Source organism: Procambarus clarkii, chromosome 77 (genome assembly GCF_040958095.1).
Source record: "Procambarus clarkii isolate CNS0578487 chromosome 77, FALCON_Pclarkii_2.0, whole genome shotgun sequence".
In the NCBI taxonomy this organism is placed as follows: Eukaryota; Metazoa; Arthropoda; class Malacostraca; order Decapoda; family Cambaridae; genus Procambarus; species Procambarus clarkii.
In genome coordinates, this window is record NC_091226.1 from 14,657,503 (window position 1) to 14,677,502 (window position 20,000).

Genomic DNA, 20,000 nt, shown 5'->3' on the forward strand with positions numbered 1-20,000 from the left:
GAAGCACTTACGCAAGCACTTACGAACGTGTACATCTTTAGTCAATCATTGGCGGCTTTGGTTACATTTATTAAACAGTTTACAAGCATGGAACTTCCATATCAACTGTTATTATTGTTATAAACAGCCTCCTGGTGCTTCGGAGCTCATTAACTGTTTAATAATTGTAAACAAAGCCGCCAAAGATTGAGTAAAAGATGGACAGGTTCGCGAGTGCTTGCGTAACTGCTTCGTGAATCTAGCCCCCTAGAAAAGATTAGAATTATGAGACCATAGAGCAAAAATACCCTAAAAATAACGAAGCCAGTGAAAAGGTCACTTATAAATAGCTGGAAAAAGAACAGTTTCAATGTTCTAAATACAGAGATTGACAAGAACAGGAGGGAGTGAAACCTATAGTGAAACCGAAAGGTTGAGAGAAGTATTTTCCACTGAAAGAGAAGGACTTTACAGAGTCTGATGCGCTCGAAATCTCTATCTTATAAGCTCTATCAATTGTTCCAGGCTTCAGCTCTATGTACGGTTCCAGTCGTGTGCATCTAAGGCTCTAAGAGGCAGCTCAATTTAGGTTTTTATGCGTCAACGCAAGGCAGGGTTCGAGTCCTTAGCCTTTGCGATAGAGTAAAGGGTTCAGCTTTTTTTCAAAAGGTCTCATCTGCATAGCTACAATGACCTCTTCATCCTTCATTATACACTGAACAATGGCACTTCTGGGGTCATCCTGCTGCTTATGCTACTCTCTGTCTCTGTTTCTTTGTCTCTCTCTCTCTCTCTCTCTCCCATTCGTTACCAATATACATCTCATCTCGTCAGTCAATAATGACTGACGAGATGAGATGCATTTCACCATTTCATTTATGCATTTCACCATTTCAATGCATTTCATTAATGCATTTCACCCTCCTGTCTAAGTATACTGACAACCATCTGTCTACCACCACGTGTGGTTATCAGTTCTCCCCTCGCTGGTACTGTCAGCAGGTTTCTCTCTCCCTGTCCACCTACTGTCTTTCTGTCAGCAGAAAGGAAGAAAGGTTCCTGACTCGTTCTTTTCTCATTTTCATTGGTACTGTCTGCAGGTCTTCTCTCTCTCTCTCTCTCTCTCCTAACATTCGTTCTTAAAGTCAGCGGACGTCCCTTACATTCTCACCTACTCTCTTCCTCTCTCTCTATCCCTATTTACTAATTAGATTCTTTGTTGTCTCTACTTATTCACTGACCCCCCTTCACTTTACCCCTCTCTTTAACACATTCATTCCTCTATCTACTCCTCTCTATTTTCTAATTCTTGAAATGCTAGTGAAACAGACATATAGAATCAGTTGTGTCAAGAGGAAGATAATCTATATTTTACAATCAATATCATTACATGAAACAATCAAGCTTGATCAATACAGCCGAAACAATCAAGCTTGATCAATACAACCAAATCTAACTAGCAATTTATCACTCGAGGGGGGTATAAACATAGTTAGATGGGCCCTATTCCTCGATGAATATACACTGAGGATTTATTTTTAATTCTGGACTATGTTTAGGAGCAAAGAAAGCTTACTGGTTATCTAGTAAGCTTTAGATGAAACCTTGATAATATATTTAGAAGTAATTTAGTTTGTAGGCCATAAAGCGCAACACTGATAAAGGCTATTGTAAAACTGTGTTTCACAATAAGCTTTGAATCACACATACACACACACACACACACACACACACACACACAAGTGTGTGTGTGTGTGTGTGTGTGTGTAGTGTAGAGAGTTTCTACACTAAGGAAACAAACATAGGAATGTGCCTAAATGCCAACAGCGACTGCCCAGACAGGTACAAGAGGAGTGTTGTTAACGCATATGTCGACCGTGCTCTCAGCCACAGCTCAGAATGGAAGCAAGTCGACGAAGAACTCTGTAGGGTAAGGCAGGTCCTAGTCAATAACGGCTTCTCCAATGGTTTCGTCGAAGACATCATAAGAAGGAAAGTGAAAAGCCATGCAACCTCTGAAGAGACAACTAACACAACACCTATACCCCCTATTAGACTATTTTACAGGAACTTCTTTTCCACAGCTCATAAAACGGAGGAAAGGGTCCTGAAAGATATTGTTAATAGAAACGTTATCCCTACAGACAAAAATCAGAGGATACAACTGACGATTTACTATAAAACCAGAAAAACGGCCAGCCTACTCATGAGAAACTCTCCAGACACAAAACAGAACGCTTTAAAAGAGACTAACGTCGTCTATGCCTTCAAATGCCCTCTTGGGGACTGTAAGCTCCAAAAAACCCAGTATATAGGCAAGACAACAACATCTCTTTCTAGGCGTTTAACGATGCATAAGCAACAGGGCTCCATTAAGGAACATATAATCTCTTCCCACAACCAAACCATCGCCAGAGAAATCCTAGTAAACAACACAGAAATCATCGATAGATACAGCGATAGCAGGCGGCTTGACGTTTGCGAGGCACTACACATCAAGAAGTCAACACCAGCAATCAACAGCCAATTATTGCACAACTATATTCTACCCACCTCAAGACTCCGCTCCAATATAGAAGCATCAAGAAATATGGACCAATAGGCTTTCTACAAACACTTCTATTCAATATCCATTGTTTCGTGTTCTGTCTTGTGTTGATGAAATTAATACCCTATTAATACTCTTGTTCTGTCTTGTGTTGATGAAATTAATACCCTATTAATACCACATCTTGTTCTGTCTTGTGTTAATGCCACATCACCCCTTCCACCTCACTCAAATGTAGATATAATATCGGAGATGCGTAAGTTCTATTCAGTTGTGTATTTGTGAACTAAAGTCTTTGAAAATGTAATAAGTTTTACGAAACGCGCTCGTGTCGCGTCAGACTAGAAATAAAAATGAATTTTGGAGAATTGATTTTTGATTTACCTCCAACAGTGAAACGAAATGTACGAAAGATTGAGAAAATTCGTGTTAGAATTATTAATCTTACTTTTTCGGTCATATTTAATAATATATGTCTACAGGAAAGACTGGTACCAAAATATACTAATATTATATATATATATATATATATATATATATATATATATATATATATATATATATATGTCGTACCTAGTAGCCAGAACGCACTTTTCAGCCTACTATGCAGGGCCCGATTTGCCTAATAAGCCAAGTTTTCATGAATTAATTGTTTTTCGACTACCTAACCTACCTAACCTAACCTAACTTTTTTGGCTACCTAACCTAACCTAACCTATAAAGATAGGTTAGGTAGGGTTGGTTAGGTTCGGTCATATATCTACGTTAATTTTAACTCCAATAAAAAAAATTTGACCTCATACATAATAAAATGGGTAGTTTTATCATTTCATAAGAAAAAAATTAGACAAAATATATTAATTCAGGAAAACTTGGCTTATTAGGCAAATCGGGCCTTGCATAGTTGGCTGAGAAGTGAGTTCTGGCTACTAGGTACGACATATATATATATATATATATATATATATATATATATATATATATATATATATATATATATATATATATATATATATATATATGTTTGGCCGAGCAGCACTGACTCCGACCAAGCGGACTCCTTGTGTTAGCCGACTAAATAACGAGCGACTCCTGATAAAACGCCGGATTTACGAAACTGTTCCATGCGCTGGAATGTTTACAGCTTGCCAAGAAAAACACACACAACACACAACCGTAAACATACAGCCGGCACCACCATAAGGCTCCACGGCTACAACAGGCAGCTTGATCTACAATAGCCATTATGCAACGCTGCTTCGGGGCCTGTAAACTGTTAAGAGTGCATGAACTAAGCATTCAGACGCTTATACAAATACGAACGAGTGCATATACAGTGCACGAACATTCACAGGAGTGATCAAGCACTCACCAACACTCACAGGAGTGACCGAGCACTCGCCAACACTCACAGGAGTGACCGAGCACTCGCCAACACTCACAGGAGTGATCAAGCACTCGCCAACACTCACAGGAGTGACCGAGCACTCACCAACACTCACAAGAGTGACCAAGCACTCACCAACACTCACAGGAGTGACCAAGCACTCGCCAACACTCACAGGAGTGACCAAGCACTCACCAACACTCACAGGAGTGACCGAGCACTCACCAACACTCACAGGAGTGACCGAGCACTCACCAACACTCACAAGAGTGACCAAGCACTCGCCAACACTCACAGGAGTGACCCAGCACTCACCAACACTCACAAGAGTGACCAAGCACTCGCCAACACTCACAGGAGTGATCAAGCACTCACCAACACTCACAAGAGTGACCAAGCACTCACCAACACTCACAAGAGTGACCAAGCACTCACCAACACTCACAAGAGTGACCAAGCACTCACCAACACTCACAAGAGTGACCAAGCACTCACCAACACTCACAGGAGTGACCAAGCACTCACCAACACTCACAGGAGTGACCGAGCACTCACCAACACTCACAGGAGTGACCGAGCACTCACCAACACTCACAAGAGTGACCAAGCACTCACCAACACTCACAGGAGTGACACTACTTCTTTGAGCAGGTTGCTCCAGTTCGAGTCAGTCATTTATTTTTTATTCATTCGTTTCAGTGTATTTTAGAAAAAAATAGGTAGGAGTGTGTGTGTGCGTGTGTGTGTGTGTGTGTGTGTGTGTGTGTGTGTGTGTGTGTGTGTGTGTGTGTGTGTGTGTGTGTGTGTGTGTGTTTTGCGACTTTAAAAGGAGATTATATGGTGTAGTAGACTCAAGATACAAGGGGCTCTCTCTTGCCAATGGCAGCGAGAGCTTCTAGAAGATCAAGACACCAAATTGCCATGGCAACCAAGACGATTCAGCTTGCATGACAGTGACGTCTTGCAAGAAAACCTCACGCCAAGGTCATACTTCTGCTAACTGTGGCTCTGTTATTGCTGGCCGGGAATAGTTAACCGGACGCCGGTTAAGCAGGCCTAGCCCAAAAAGAATAGGACAGTAACCCACTGTAACCTGTCCTCCTGTAACCTCTCCTCCTGTAACCTCTCCTCCTGTAACCTCTCCTCCTGTAACCTCTCCTCCTGCAGCCTGTCCTCCTGCAGCCTGTCCTCCTGCAGCCTGTCCTCCTACAGCCTGTCCTCCTACAGCCTGTCCTCCTACAACCTGTCCTCCTACAACCTGTCCTCCTACAACCTGTCCTCCTACAACCTGTCCTCCATACACACTGTACATCCTCCAAATCATCACTACACCTCTCCAACAATGATAAACTTGATTCTGCCAGTTAAGTGATTACTTTCTATACATTTTAACACGATATTTTTAACAATTTAACAAGGGATATCAATAAAAAGATCTAGCCCTTCTCAACTGTGGATCAAGTAGCTTGTTGATGCTTAACAAGCGTCTCCCAGAAGTCTGCGAGCCGCTTCGCAGTTCAGGATGTCCTTTACGCCGAGAAATACAAATACCTTTGATGTATAATGGGTGTTTGTGCAGACTTTTCCATGAAAATACTCTGAGCAGACTTTGGTGGGTGTGTGTGTGTGTGTGTGTGTGTGCGCGCTCACCTCACCTAGTTGTGTTTGCGGGGGTTGAGCTCTCGCTCTTTGGTCCCGCCTCTCAACTGTCAATCAACTGGTGTACAGATTCCTGAGCCTACTGGGCTCTGTGTGTAGTGTGTGTGTGTAGTGTGTGTGTGTGTGTGTGTGTGTGTGTGTGTGTGTGTGTGTGTGTGTGTGTGTGTTTTATAACGACATATTTGCATCCAAATTACTGAGGAGTGAGACCGTGTTAGGAAGCATTGCTCGCCTTGGGTATCATTGCAACATTTGCTGTTAGGAGCAATTTTTGCAATTTTTAAAGTTTAGTTTGCCACAGGTAAACTGGGTAACTGGAAGGAAGAAGGTTATCTTGAGGTTATCTTGAGATGATTTCGGGGCTTTAGTGCCCCCGCGGCCCGGTCCTCGACCAGGCCTCCACCCCCAGGAAGCAGCCCGTGACAGCTGACTAACACCCAGGTACCTATTTTACTGCTAGGTAACAGGGGCATAGGGTGAAAGAAACTCTGCCCAATGTTTCTCGCCGGCGCCTGGTATCGAACCCAGGACCACAGGATCACAAGTCCAGCGTGCTGTCCGCTCGGCCGACCGGCTCAATCAAACAGGAGGAGGAGAAATTCGAGGGAAATTGGATAAGTAAAGAAATATAAGCTAAGGATTAGGTGTAAATAGGATAATGGCCCAACCAGTTAAGGTTTTTTCTGTGTAGCATGAGTTGAAATGTGAGTTGCTGTTTTGTTTAAGATTGTACAGAGAGAGAGAGAGAGAGAGAGAGAGAGAGAGAGAGAGAGAGAGAGAGAGAGAGAGAGAGAGAGAGAGAGAGAGAGAGAGAGAGAGAGAGAGAGAGAGAGAATGGCTCACCCAAGTACCCCCTCTCCCCTTAGTTAATTGCACAAATCAATGTTTTCAGTCATTAAAATGTTGGTTTAACAACCAGGGTGTTAATCGCATAATGGGTTCAGATTGTACATACCGACGAAATAAATACCCGGATATTGTGTTCTATTCGTTATAATATCGTTATAATATGTTTGTTATACGTATCTTTTAGGCATATATAATAGTTCCCAAAAGTTTATTTGTGCTTATATGGATTCTGAACAAAAATGACTCGTGCAATTTTAATGATTTTTAGTTAGTCTAAATTAATTTTAGTCGAAAACAAGATTTGGTTAGAAACTATTTATATGGAATGATTTGTAAAAGAAAAGATGTTTGAGTTGTGTGTGTTTCTCTCTCTCTCTCCCCCAATCTCCCCCAATCTCCCCCAATCTCCAACTTTCACTCCCGTGGTCACCCTTCTCTCAGCCCTCTCTTTCCTTCACCACCTTCTCTAATAATCTCTCTCCATCATTCTTTCTACTCCTAAAATCCACCTTCTCACCTACTCCCACCTTCTTTCCATCCTTTTCAAACTCCTTTTACTCTTCTCACACCTCAAACCTTCCTTCCAATCTTCCCTTTCTCTATCATCCTTTGTTGTCTTCTCTCTCTTCAAACATCCCTCTTTTCTTCTCTCTCCATTAAAGTAAAAAAAATTAGAGTCTCCGCCAGCCATCTTTTACCGATTAAGGGGGGGGGGTCTGTTTTTGGTCGGAGCCCCTCTTAATAGGACCAATAGGCACGACCAGCCTATGTCTGTCCTCTTCCCTAGAATATTACCCCTGCAAAGTTTAGTTAGACTAACCTCAAGCGTTTGGTCTCCAACCTCGATATTATTTTGTATATAGAAGGGGGTGACGGGGGTTCAGCCCCCTCCATCTTCACACCCCCTCCCCTATTCCACTATTCTTCCCCCCCCCCTTTCAATCCTCTTTCCCACACTATTTAATTACCTCTCTTCCACCTCTCACCTATTCTTCCCTCTCAACACCTTCCCAATTAACGACCTATCCCTCCCCTTCTCTCAAAATATATTATGAGAAAACACTAGGAAACACTCTATGGGAAACACAACCAATATTTCAGACAATACTTCATGAAAAACGCAACGAAAGGGGTGGGGTATGGGGGTTGCTATAAATGCCAATAATTCTTAAAAAATGTCACTTGGGCCAACCCCATCTGCTTTATCCCACTCTACTACCACACATGCTTCCTGTGTGAAGGTTTAGCGAGGCTATCCCGAAGTATCTGACTTCCAAAGTTGGATACATATTCTAGCTATAAAATAATTCAGCGTTAAAACCGTTTTATTCACTGGTTGCAACTCACTGGAAAATATAAGTAATAAGCTTTATGCTCACATTAATATGATATAATATACAGCATGGTCCAAAAGGATGCAGTCAGCATAAATTTCGAATTGCGTCAATAAGTGTTTGTGTCGCTCGTGTTAACAGATAATGGATTGTTATTTGCTCAGGAATTATGTAACAGATTATCAATTACATTCGTGATTAACTGTAATTTATAAGTATTATTATGTAACGGTTATAGAGTGCTCGCTGTACGCTCTAAAGGGCTGTTGTGTTGTTTACATAGAGCCTCATGAAGAATTTTAAGGGTGCAATATATTAATACTTGTTTTAAGAATACAATATGTATATGAATAATCAGTTTAAGGATACAATATGTATATGAATAATCAGTTTAAGGATACAATATGTATATGAATAATCATTTTAAGGATACAATATGTATATGAATAATCATTTTAAGGATACAATATGTATATGAATAATCAGTTTAAGGATGCAATATGTATATGAATAACCATTTTAAGGGAGCAATATGTATATGCATAATTAGTTTAAGTGTGAGTCAACTGTTAAGTGAGGAAGCTATGCGCTTACAGGCGCATATATAATTTTATATTTGTACACAAACCCATATAATGCTGTTATATTTGGATATATATATGCCTCTATAGTACCGTTATATTTGGATATAGATCCGTATACTGTTTATTTGGATTCAGAGAGAGAGAGAGAGAGAGTATATACTGCTATATACTGCTGCTATATATACCAATATACTGCTGCTATATACCAATATACTGCTATTATACAAGGCCAAATATTGCTGCTATATTTATATGAACGCCCCATATAGTAACAGAATAGGCCTACCAACGCTCACTTAGGCCTTCTGTTATATATGAGCGCTTCGGGGCTATATAATTATAGAACGAACATTACCTTTGTGTCTATAAGCAATTTTTGTCTCATTTAACGTGGAGTAAATTTTAAAATAAATAATTGTATATGGTAAAGCTAGGCTAAGATAAGGCTAGGCTAAGATAAGGCTAGGCTAAGATAAGGCTAGGCTAAGGCTAGGCTAAGATAAGGCTAGGCTAAGGCAAGGCTAAGGCTAGGCTAGGCTAAGGCTAGGCTAGGGTAAGGCTAGGCTAGGCTAAGGCTAGGCTAAGATAAGGCTAGGCTAAGATGAGGCTAGGCTAAGATAAGGCTAGGCTAAGATGAGGCTAGGCTAAGATAAGGCTAGGCTAAGATAAGGCTAGGCTAAGATAAGACTAGGCTAAGATAAGACTAGGCTAAGATGAGGCTAGGGTATGTTAATCTAAGCTAAGATAGGAGATTTAGATAATAAAGAGCATTAAGTCTGTATTGCATTAGTAAACATATTTCGTCTCTCTCTCTCATCCCTTTCCACCATCTCTTTCCCCTCTCATTATCTCCCTCTCTCACACTCCCTCCATCTTTCTCCTAACTCCCCCTTTCTCTCCATTCCTCTCTTCCAACATCCTCCCCCTCTTCTCTCCTTCCCACTCTCCTCTTCCTTTCTCCCCTATCTCAATTTCAAACCCTTTTTATAGACTATACAAATCGTTGGGAAGGGCAATGCCTATTTTTTTTTTTTTTTTTAAGTCTGGCAATGTAGCTGATCCTGATTGGTCTATGGCACTCTACCTCCCATTGTTTCCCCTTTTCACCCATTTTTTTATATATCATCAATTTCCCTCTCTCCTATTCTTCCTCCCCTATTCCACACTATTCATTTTTTCCCCCTTGTCCTCCTTCCATTTTCCCCAAGATCCCACCCTCTTCCCTTTGTCCTTCCCCTCCCTATCTCCTCACTCCTCATTTCCCCTTCTTTTCCCCCTCTTCTCTCCCCTTTTCAGAACATACAATCCAACCAATCACGTCATTCAAATATTTTTTTAACAAGTGTTACTTTGATGCAACATTTTAGAAACGTAATCCGAAGAGGTTGAGAGTGCTTTGTAAGTCGGGAATTTACGAAAAAACTGTATAACAGTTTAAAAACTCTATGGAAAACACAACTCCGATTTCATAATTCATTGCGGGGTCACTAGGATTAAGGAATATGAGCTGATTCTTCTTAAACGAAGACATATGGGCCGACCCTGATAGGCCAATTACAGTTGCATACCACTTACGTGTCATCATGAAAAGTTAGTAGGGAAAATTATTGTCAAATTATATTGGAAATCAGCCCTTACAGCCTCTAGGTCTAGAGAAAAAGGCTTTACGGCTGAGTGGACAGCGCTCAGGATTCGTAGTCCTCAGGTTCTGGGTTCGATTCCCTGTGAAGGCAGAAACAAATGGGCAGAATTTCCCCCCCCCCCTTGACGCTCCTGTTCACCTAGCGGTAAATAGGTACCTGGGAGTTAGACAGCTGCTACGGGGTGCTTCCTGGGGGTGTGTAACAAAAAGGAGGCCTGGTCGAGGACCGGGCCGCGGGGACGCTAAGCCCCGAAATCATCTCAAGATAACCTCAAGATAACCTAGACCGTATTGTCATATCTAGGATTCCCAAAGTTGCAACATTGCATGATTTATACCTGTCTAAAAACTTGCAACTGTTCATGAGTTGTTAAAATTATAATTCTGATAACTAATAAAATAATCAATAGTAATAATTAATAAATTTCATGATTGACTTGTAATAATAATAATAATAAATAATAATAATATTTATTTAGGCAAAGGTACATACATAGAGATTTTACAAAGTTTGTTGGCTTTATAGATAGAGCTAGTACATGCAATGCCTAAAGCCACTATTACGCAAAGCGTTTCGGGCAGGCCAAAGTACATCAGCTGCAACAGAACAAAAAAAAACGATACTTTTTTATGTTATGCCATTTTGGACAAATGTGAAAGATCAATATATATTATTACATATATTATGTAAGAAGGAAATTAATTTTCAAATATGTCAGAAGGAGATAGTCATATGAACAATTATGATTTAGATATACCTCAATAAACACATTTTCTTTAATAGTTTGAAGACAGAAAACGTGTAAATAATCCATAGCGCGTAAAACCAGGGAAACTATACCAAAGTTCCGTTTGCATTGCAAATAGTCGTATAATTTTATTATGTTATCGAAATTCACACATTATATTGATCCACGACGTTTCTGGAGATTATAAATGGTGTATATATCATAATAATTCGTTGTTAATTCTGTTGCACTTACGAGAGACGAGCTCCTAGGCTCTGTGATTCATTAATCAACTGATATATAGGTTCCAGAGCCTACAAGGCCAGTGAAATAACTGCGCATTTTTTTCCCTCACAATTTGCAACGTCCAGTCATGCCAGTAACTGGACGGGTGATCACTCGACAGCAGTAGATAAGCTCCCGGGTTATCTGTTTACTGCTAGGTGAACAGAGGCATTAGATAAAAGTCTGTTTATAAACATTTGTTAAGTTAAAGCACCTGAAACCTCGTTCCTCTGCAAACTGTCAGAGTCAGCGCAGTCCGGTCACCAACGGAATAGTCACACATTGAATTCCAGCAGCAAGACGGAAGCGTTTGGGCAACAGTTCCCGTCACACTATGCACCTAGCAGAAAATAGATACCCAAGAGTTAGGCAGCTGTTGTGGGTTGCACTCTAAGGGAAGGTAATCAGTAGTGTTATTAGGGAGACCTGAAAGTCTAAAGCCTTCCTGACTATATGGTCACGTGACTATATAGACTATATAGGCCTAGTTATAGGCCAATATAATGCGAACCGCATCTCGCGCTGCCGGTTGAAAATAAATCTTAATAGCTTCATTTTCTATGTTTATTCTGTGAGAGAAAACGATTCTTCCAGCGCTACTTTTTCTGGCCGACTCAATCAATATCAATTGGACATTTTTTGTATTGTGTACCGGTATTCGAATATCAGAGATTTGAAGCCTATTAGGCATATCGAGGCTGTTCGTACTGTGACCCACCCATTTACTGGCTAGTCCAACCTTATTTAACTTTAGTGACATACGTGTACTCGCCTAGTTGAACTCACTAAACACAACTAGGTGAGTACTGTACCATGCCCACTAGCAGATTAAAGAGGAACAAGCATATTACATGAGGGCCGACGAGGACAGGAAGCCGGCGGCTTGTCAAAGGTATAACAAATATAACGTGCTACTAGGCATATCTTGAGGTTATCTTGAGATGATTTCGGGGCTTAGCGTCCCAGCGGCCGGGTCCTCGACCAGGCCTCCTTTTTGTTACACACCCCCAGGAAGCAGCCCGTAGCAGCTGTCTAACTCCCAGGTACCTATTTACTGCTAGGTGAAGAGGCATCAGGGTAAGATTAACCCCGCTACCATTGCATACTGGTCTCGCTACATGCAGGTCGGCGTTCAATCCCCAACTGTCCACAAGTGGTTGGGGCACCATTCCTTCCCCCCGTCCCATCCCAAATCCGTATCCTAACCTTCCAAGTGCGATATAGTCGTAATGGCTTGGCACTTTCCCCCTGATAAATTTATTTATTTAGTTTCCGCCTCTACCGGGGATCGAACCCGGAACCTCAGGACTAAGAATCCCAAGCGCTGTTCACTCAGCCGTCAGGCCAGACTTAAGTATGCTTGCTGGATGACCAGTAAGCAATGGTAGCGATGTTATTCAGGCTTTTATGCTCTACATCAGATCAAAACCATTTGCGTTTAACTACGGGATCACCATAGCCCGTGCTACTTGGAACTTGTTGTTCTGGGTAGCGAATCTTAAACAACAACAACAACATTTGGGTTTATTTGTTGCCTCTATTCATATCTTGAGATGATTTCGGGGCTTTAGTGTCCCCGCGGCCCGGTCCTCGACCAGGCCTCCACCCCAGGAAGCAGCCCGTGACAGCTGACTAACACCCAGGTACCTATTTTACTGCTAGGTAACAGGGGCATAGGGTGAAAGAAACTTTGCCCATTGTTTCTCGCCGGCGCCTCGGATCGAACCCAGGACCACAGGATCACAAGTCCAGTGTGCTGTCCGCTCAGCCGACCGGATCATTATTAGAGGCAACATAAATGATTACATTAGTATTATTTAATATAGTATTGGCTACACTAATTTATAGACAATTTGTAGAGAATTATTAGGAGAAAGCGCCAAGTCATTAATACTATATACCACATGGAAAGGGGTCAGGATAAGGATTTGGGATGGGACGGGGAGAAAGGATTGGTGACCAACCACTTGTAGACGGTCGAGGATTGAACGCCGACCTGCATGTAGCAAGACTGTCGCTCTACCGTCTACCCCAAGTGGCAGAGCTAGAAAGGCTTTAACGTTTTCAGGAAAACATAACTAGAATGAATGACTACATTATTGTATGTTGAATAAATAAATCCACAGAACGCTTTCAGAAATTCGAAAAGCTGAAATATACGCACGCCAGACACCTCCTATTTATACCTAACGGCTCCGAATCATGAACTATTACCACGAATGATTGCAACAGTTCGAACTATTACCACGAATGATTGCAACACTTCGAACTATTACCACGAATGATTGCAACAGTTCGAACTATTACCACGAATGATTGCAACAGTTCCATGATTGCAAGCCCCGTTCTCAGTGCTGGGGTTTCCAGCCTAAGGTATCATCATTCCGGGGAGCCGGTCGGCCGAGCGGACAGCACACTGGGCTCGTGATCCTGTGGTCTTGGGTCCCAGGCGCTGTAATCCTGGATCCCAGGCGCCGGCGAGAAACAATGGGCAGAGTTTCTTTCACCCTATGCCCCTGTTACCTAGCAGTAAAATAGGTACCTGGGTGTTAGTCAGCTGTCACGGGCTGCTTCCTGGGGGGTGGAGGCCTGGTCGAGGACCGGGCCGCGGGGACACTAAAGCCCCGAAATCATCTCAAGATAACCTCAAGATTCCCCCTCAATGGCCTTGTTCAGCTTAAGCTTCTAACTGCCCTGCAAGCTTGTTTCTATGATGCTTCCCCAGAGAGATTACTCCACAGATCTGCAAATACAATTCCCATTTATTTCTGACCTTTGGGCATATAAACTTGGGCTTTACCCGGCAATGAAAAATGTTTGACATCAGAATTATCTTCACTCTAACAAGACCTAAAATTGAGTTCCTCATATTAGGCAAAATTGTTTGACCAGACCACACACTATAAGGTGAAGGGACGACGACGTTTCGGTCCGTCCTGGACCATTCTCAAGTCGATTGTCTTGAGAATGACTTCAACCACGTTATTGTGACTCATTGCCAGGCAAAATTGTCATTAATTTTTGTAAATTATTATATTAATAATCAGAATATAATCCTTTATATATCAGGCAAGTCATCAGCCATCATCATCCTCATTGTATCATAATTATTTTTAGATATTGATTTCATTGTATATCTGAATATATTTTATCACTAGAAGATCCTTACTGAAAGAACCTTTCTTGCCTCTGGCCATCACAGCCCTCGCCCTCTCTCCTCTGGGAAACGAATCAATGAAGCAATATTTCCCTTGTCATGTAAACAAGGGGTTTGGATGAGGCAGGGGAGACGGGGGGGGGGGTAGTGGGGAGTGAAAGAGTGCATGGTAGGTTAGGGCTGAGTGCATGGTAGGTTAGGGCTGAGTGCATGGTAAGTGGGTGAGGGCTGAGTGGATGAGGGTAGGTGGGTGAGCTATGGGTAGATACTCCTTAGCCAACGTCCACTAAAAATATATATATCCTCTCTATTTGACCATGGAAAAATATATATATATATATATATATATATATATATATATATATATATATATATACATACATACATATATACACTGTTAGACCACGGAGGAAAATTGAAACAGGAATTTCCTTAAATACTTTCGCATATTAATGCATCCTCAGAAGGAGATGTATTAATATACTTCATATTCACTCCTTCTGAAGATGTATTAATACACGAAAGTACTTAAGGAAATTCATGTTTAAATTTTCCTCCGTGGTCTGACAGTCATATTTTTAATCACGTGTTCATTTTCGTGATTTACACACACACACATATATTATATATCAATTCATATATTATTATTCACGATATGGTGGGTTAACAACAATTTATTCACGATAACAATAATTTAACAGCATCCTCGCTGCTTTACCATCTGGCTGCTCAGTTGATAGAGCTGCTGTATGTGTGGTTGTGGTTCGAGACTCCCGAGATCCAATTGATTGAAATATATCGATATATTGCAATTTTCAATTGCACGTTCTCTCAATCTTCAGACTAAATATATTCTCTTAAAGAGGTGTTTATTGTTTCAATCCTGGCTATAAATAGCTGTTCCGAATGAGCCTTTAGGCTTTCTACAGGTTTCCATAAATTATTAAAATTCCTTAAAGCCGTAAAATGTTTATGGTATGTGCTTCAAGCTTGCGTATAAAGCTTAGTAAATGGCATGACAAGCTGTGTACTTCAGAGGAGACAGGAAGGTGGTATACAATATACAATTTATACAATACAACTTTTATATTGTATCACTGATTCAATTTTGCATAGGAAGCCAAATCAGAAACTAACATGTCCTGTGAATTTAGAAATCTTGAGAATCTCAAGGAGGCCAATCATTGTGTCTTACATTTGGTATATATTACATTGTTAATCCCAATTCATGAACTGGATTATCAGCTATGGTTTTATACGGCTTTGTTGTGTAGTTTAGTGATTAATATCAATTGCCACTTTGAGCCTTAACTAAGGATTCAACTAACTCCTTAACTAAGGAGCCTTAATTCATGATAGGGATGGAATTAGTCGATTTACACACTGCGACACTCAGAGGCAGAGTGAATTAGCGATTATTTACAATGTATTTCCGTAGAATCATATATTTGCTAAGGGCCATTGATTTAAATTTGAATTAGATAACAATGGAAAATCCCAAAATAATAAATCTTCCATTCTCTTGTTCATAAGCAAATCAATATCGTGTATACATTTTTTCCAGGTGAACGACAAGGGCATTATATTACAGTCATTATAATTTCATGACTCTTGCGTCTGTATCAATCACCTTAATGTGAAAAATGCAAGCTGCTGCCTATTACATTAACCTGAGCATACATGTTCACGTCACTATTGATCTCTGGGTTTGGAATGTGGTGAAGTATTGGGTTTAAAATTGAGATCGACTACCTGATGACCCACATAGCTAGCCGGCACTCGGTCGAGGAATTACCATCTGTGGCAGCAAGAAACTCTTACTGGCCAACCTGTTCCTCCTACAAAGAACGTCGCTTTTCGTTCGTATGCGCTACACAAGGCCACAAAATTATCGTACTGGAAAATGGAAGCGTCTGGCGAAAGTGACGTACTGTCCCGTTTTCCGTTTTGGGTCCTCTGGTAGGTTAGGGGAGACTACTTTAAATTGACCGTTTTCTGGACGATTGGAAACTTTAGCAGGACGTGCTGGACTGTCGGCTAAGCTCCACAGTGGTGTTACAACGGTGATGGGGGAAGCTGTGGATCGTACTCAAGGATTATATGGTGAAATTTTAAGCATTTGCAGTGTCTGTGGTGGACCTTTGATCGCTGAACGGATTTCCTCATTTATACTCTGAATTGAAAGGCTTCACTCGTTCAGACCTCTAGAGCTGGTAGGCTTCACATGCTCACGTCATCTGAGGTGAAAGGCTTCACTCGTTCAGAGCCCTAGAGCTGGTAGGCTTCACATGCTCACGTCATCTGAGGTGAAAGGCTTCACTCGTTCAGACCTCTAGAGCTGGTAGGCTTCACATGCTCACGTCATCTGAGGTGAAAGGCTTCACTCGTTCAGACCTCTAGAGCTGGTAGGCTTCACATGCTCACGTCATCTGAAGTGAAAGGCTTCACTCGTTCAGACCTCTAGAGCTGATAGGCTTCACATGCTCACGTCATCTGAAGTGAAAGGCTTCACTCGTTCAGACCTCTAGAGCTGGTAGGCTTCACATGTTCACGTCATCTGAGGTGAAAGGCTTCACTCGTCAATACTCCGACCTAAGAAATGTCACTCAACCCTTTGGTACCTGGTGGAGGGTAGTACATATGCAGTGCAAAATTTCTGAAAATTTAATAAAATTACGACTTTAGAGCAAAAAACATTAAAAACGAGCTGCCCAAATGCTCTCAATTACAGCATTAACCCGAATTCTTTCAATACAAAATACAAGTAAATATCCTGTACTTGTTTAAGATAAGACAATGACATTAACAAGTTGGAGGTAGTGCTTCAAGATATGGAACACTGAAGCGGAAAATGATTTTTCCTCTTGAGATAAAAGATCTCTCAACTCATCCTGAGAATCATCACTGAAGAACGTGAACATTTTCTGCAACTCTAAATCTGTGGCTCTTTGGCACAGTGGTGCAAGTGATTCGAGCGCGTCTCGGAGCATTCGGGTCACAGGTTCGAAGCCTCATGGAGGCTCTTGTTGATTTGTTACTCTGAACCTTTGTTCCGTTGGGTTCGACCACAGCTGAACGTTTAGGCAAATACCTCAAAACAAGAAAATAGTATCAAAGTCAATAAAAACGTTTGTACTAAATACGACGGTCAATGAACCTAAAATGTCAATTTATAAGTAAAATGGAAACTTAACACTTAAAATTCATTGTATTTAAAGACGTACGGACGTTATATAAACCACACTGTCAACGGAAAAAGAGTCAGCGAAGTGACCCATAGAGCAAAGCTTCTGTTCCGAGACAGAAAATGCGTTCCTTCATATATTAATGAATAGTCCTACCAATAATATAAGAGGCGCAACTGATGAAATTACTGCACCCACTAAACCTGCAATTCACACAATGTGTCAAAGCCACATATCAACGCACCAGGGAGACACCCCGTGACGTTGGTTCTAGCGATCCTGAGGATTTTGGGAGGCTTTCCATATAAATTTAGCAAGACCCATATTAAAGAATCGAGACCTAAACCCACTAAACCTGCAATTCACACAATGTGTCAAAGCCACATCAACGCACCAGGGAGACACCCCGTGACGTTGGTTCTAGCGATCCTGAGGATTTTGGGAGGCTTTCCATATACATTTAGCAAAACCCATATTAAAGAATCGAGACCTGGCCTTCAGGATAGCGAAGGATTTCTGCCTGGAAGCGACGTTATCGTTCCGGAGACGGTACTCCAGCTCAACACAATAGCCCTTCTATGGTCCGTCATCCTTGTCATCGTGACCATACCCAGCTGCGTATTATACCTCAGCAAGACCAATTTGGGCATGGAGAGCACCTGGAAGGTGATTAATAGCATTGTTCAGTTGATGCTGGGGTTAGTAAGCATCAGTATACTGGTCTGCGTGTCTCTCCGAAGTCCTCATCTCGCAAGAGTCGTCCGGAAAATGATCCGAGGAAATTTTCGTCTCAATGGGGGTTATTTCAGACGTCAGTTTCTTGGATTTTATCTGATATTAGGAATCAATTTTGTCTCTGTTTTTCATACGCCGAAGCTGGCATATATATATCTGTGGCCGGTAATCAGACAGAAATGTTGCTAGCTATATGCCATAATCTGGGGTTCAACATTTATATAGCGTTGAACATTTTACCATTCACTCTGATGCACGTCATTTTCAGAACTCTGGCTACTGAAATTGATGAATTGCTTCTGCAACATGGTACACTTTATGATGTCAAAACATCGACACCACCTCATTTGAAGTCCTGGATGTCGGTGAAGAAGTCACTCAAGAACAAGCTCTACCGTCATCAGAATTGGACATCTTATCACATAAACACATCTTCCAGTGTTGCTAATGGCTACAAGGCAACACAGATCCAGGTTATAGACCCCACTGGAGAACCAGATCACCTTCATAGCCCTAATTACGAGGAAATCATCGCTTTCTTGAATACGACGGACGACATCGTAGAGTCATTAATGTCTTATCTTGAAATCCCTCTGCTTTTGATCTTATTACAAACCTTAAGTGCAGTGGTCACTCTCCTCTACGGATCCCTACAGGGCGACTTCACTGGATATCATTGCATGTTCGGAATTGTTTATTTACTCCGTCTGCTGATCTATATCTGCAGTCCCGATGTCCTTACAAAACAGGTGAGATGCCCTGTTTTGAGGTGAAAATACTTGAGTCTGTCCTCTCTGCCTTGTTTGTTTTATATTCCCATTTTCTGTTATATCACACTATATACTGTAATTTTTTTTTTTTTTTTTTTGAGATATATACAAGAGTTGTTACATTCTTGTAGAGCCACTAGTACGCGTAGCGTTTCGGGCAAGTCCTTAATCCTATGGTCCCTGGAATACGATCCCCGCCGCGAAGAATCGTTTTTTCATCCAAGTACACATTTTACTGTTGCGTTAAACAGAGGCTACAGTTAAGGATTTGCGCCCAGTAAATCCTCCCCGGCCAGGATACGAACCCATGACATAGCGCTCGCGGAACGCCAGGCGAGTGTCTTACCACTACACCACGGAGACTGTAAATTGTTCCTAATATATTCTAACACTGTTTCACATACTTCAGTATCTCAATATTTTACATTATTACTCAAGTAATAATTTACAGGAAATGTAATTGTAGCAGCGGACACAGTCAATTTGATCTATAATAATATATTTGTGTAATATTAAGTGTGTGTAATCACCTTTTTGCACTCGCTTATTTGTGCTTGCAGGGGTTGAGCTCTGGCTCTTTGGTCCCGCCTTTCAACTGTTTATCAACTGGTGTACAGATTCCTGAGCCTACTGGGCTCTGTCATATCTACACTTGAAACTGTGTATGGAGTCAGCCTCCACCACATCACTTCCTAATGCATTCCATTTGTCAACCACTCTGACACTAAAAAAGTTCTAATATCTCTGTGGCTCATTTGGGCACTCAGTTTCCACCTGTATCCCCAAGTCCGTGTGCCCCTTGTGTTAAATAGCCTGTCTATCTACCCTATCAATTCCCTTGAGAATCTTGAATGTGGTGATCATGTCCCCCCTAACTCTTCTGTCTTCCAGCGAAGTGAGGTTTAATTCCCGAAGTCTCTCCTCGTAGCTCATACCTCTCAGCTCGGGTACTAGTCTGGTGGCAAACCTTTGAACCTTTTTTCAGTTTAGTCTTATCCTTGACTAGATATGGACTCCATGCTGGGGCTGCATACTCCAGGATTGGTCTGACATATGTGGTATACAAAGTTCTGAATGTGTGTGTGTGTGTGTGTGTGTGTGTCTGTGTGTGTGTGTGTGTGTGTGTGTGTGTGTGTGTGTGTGTGTGTGTGTGTGTGT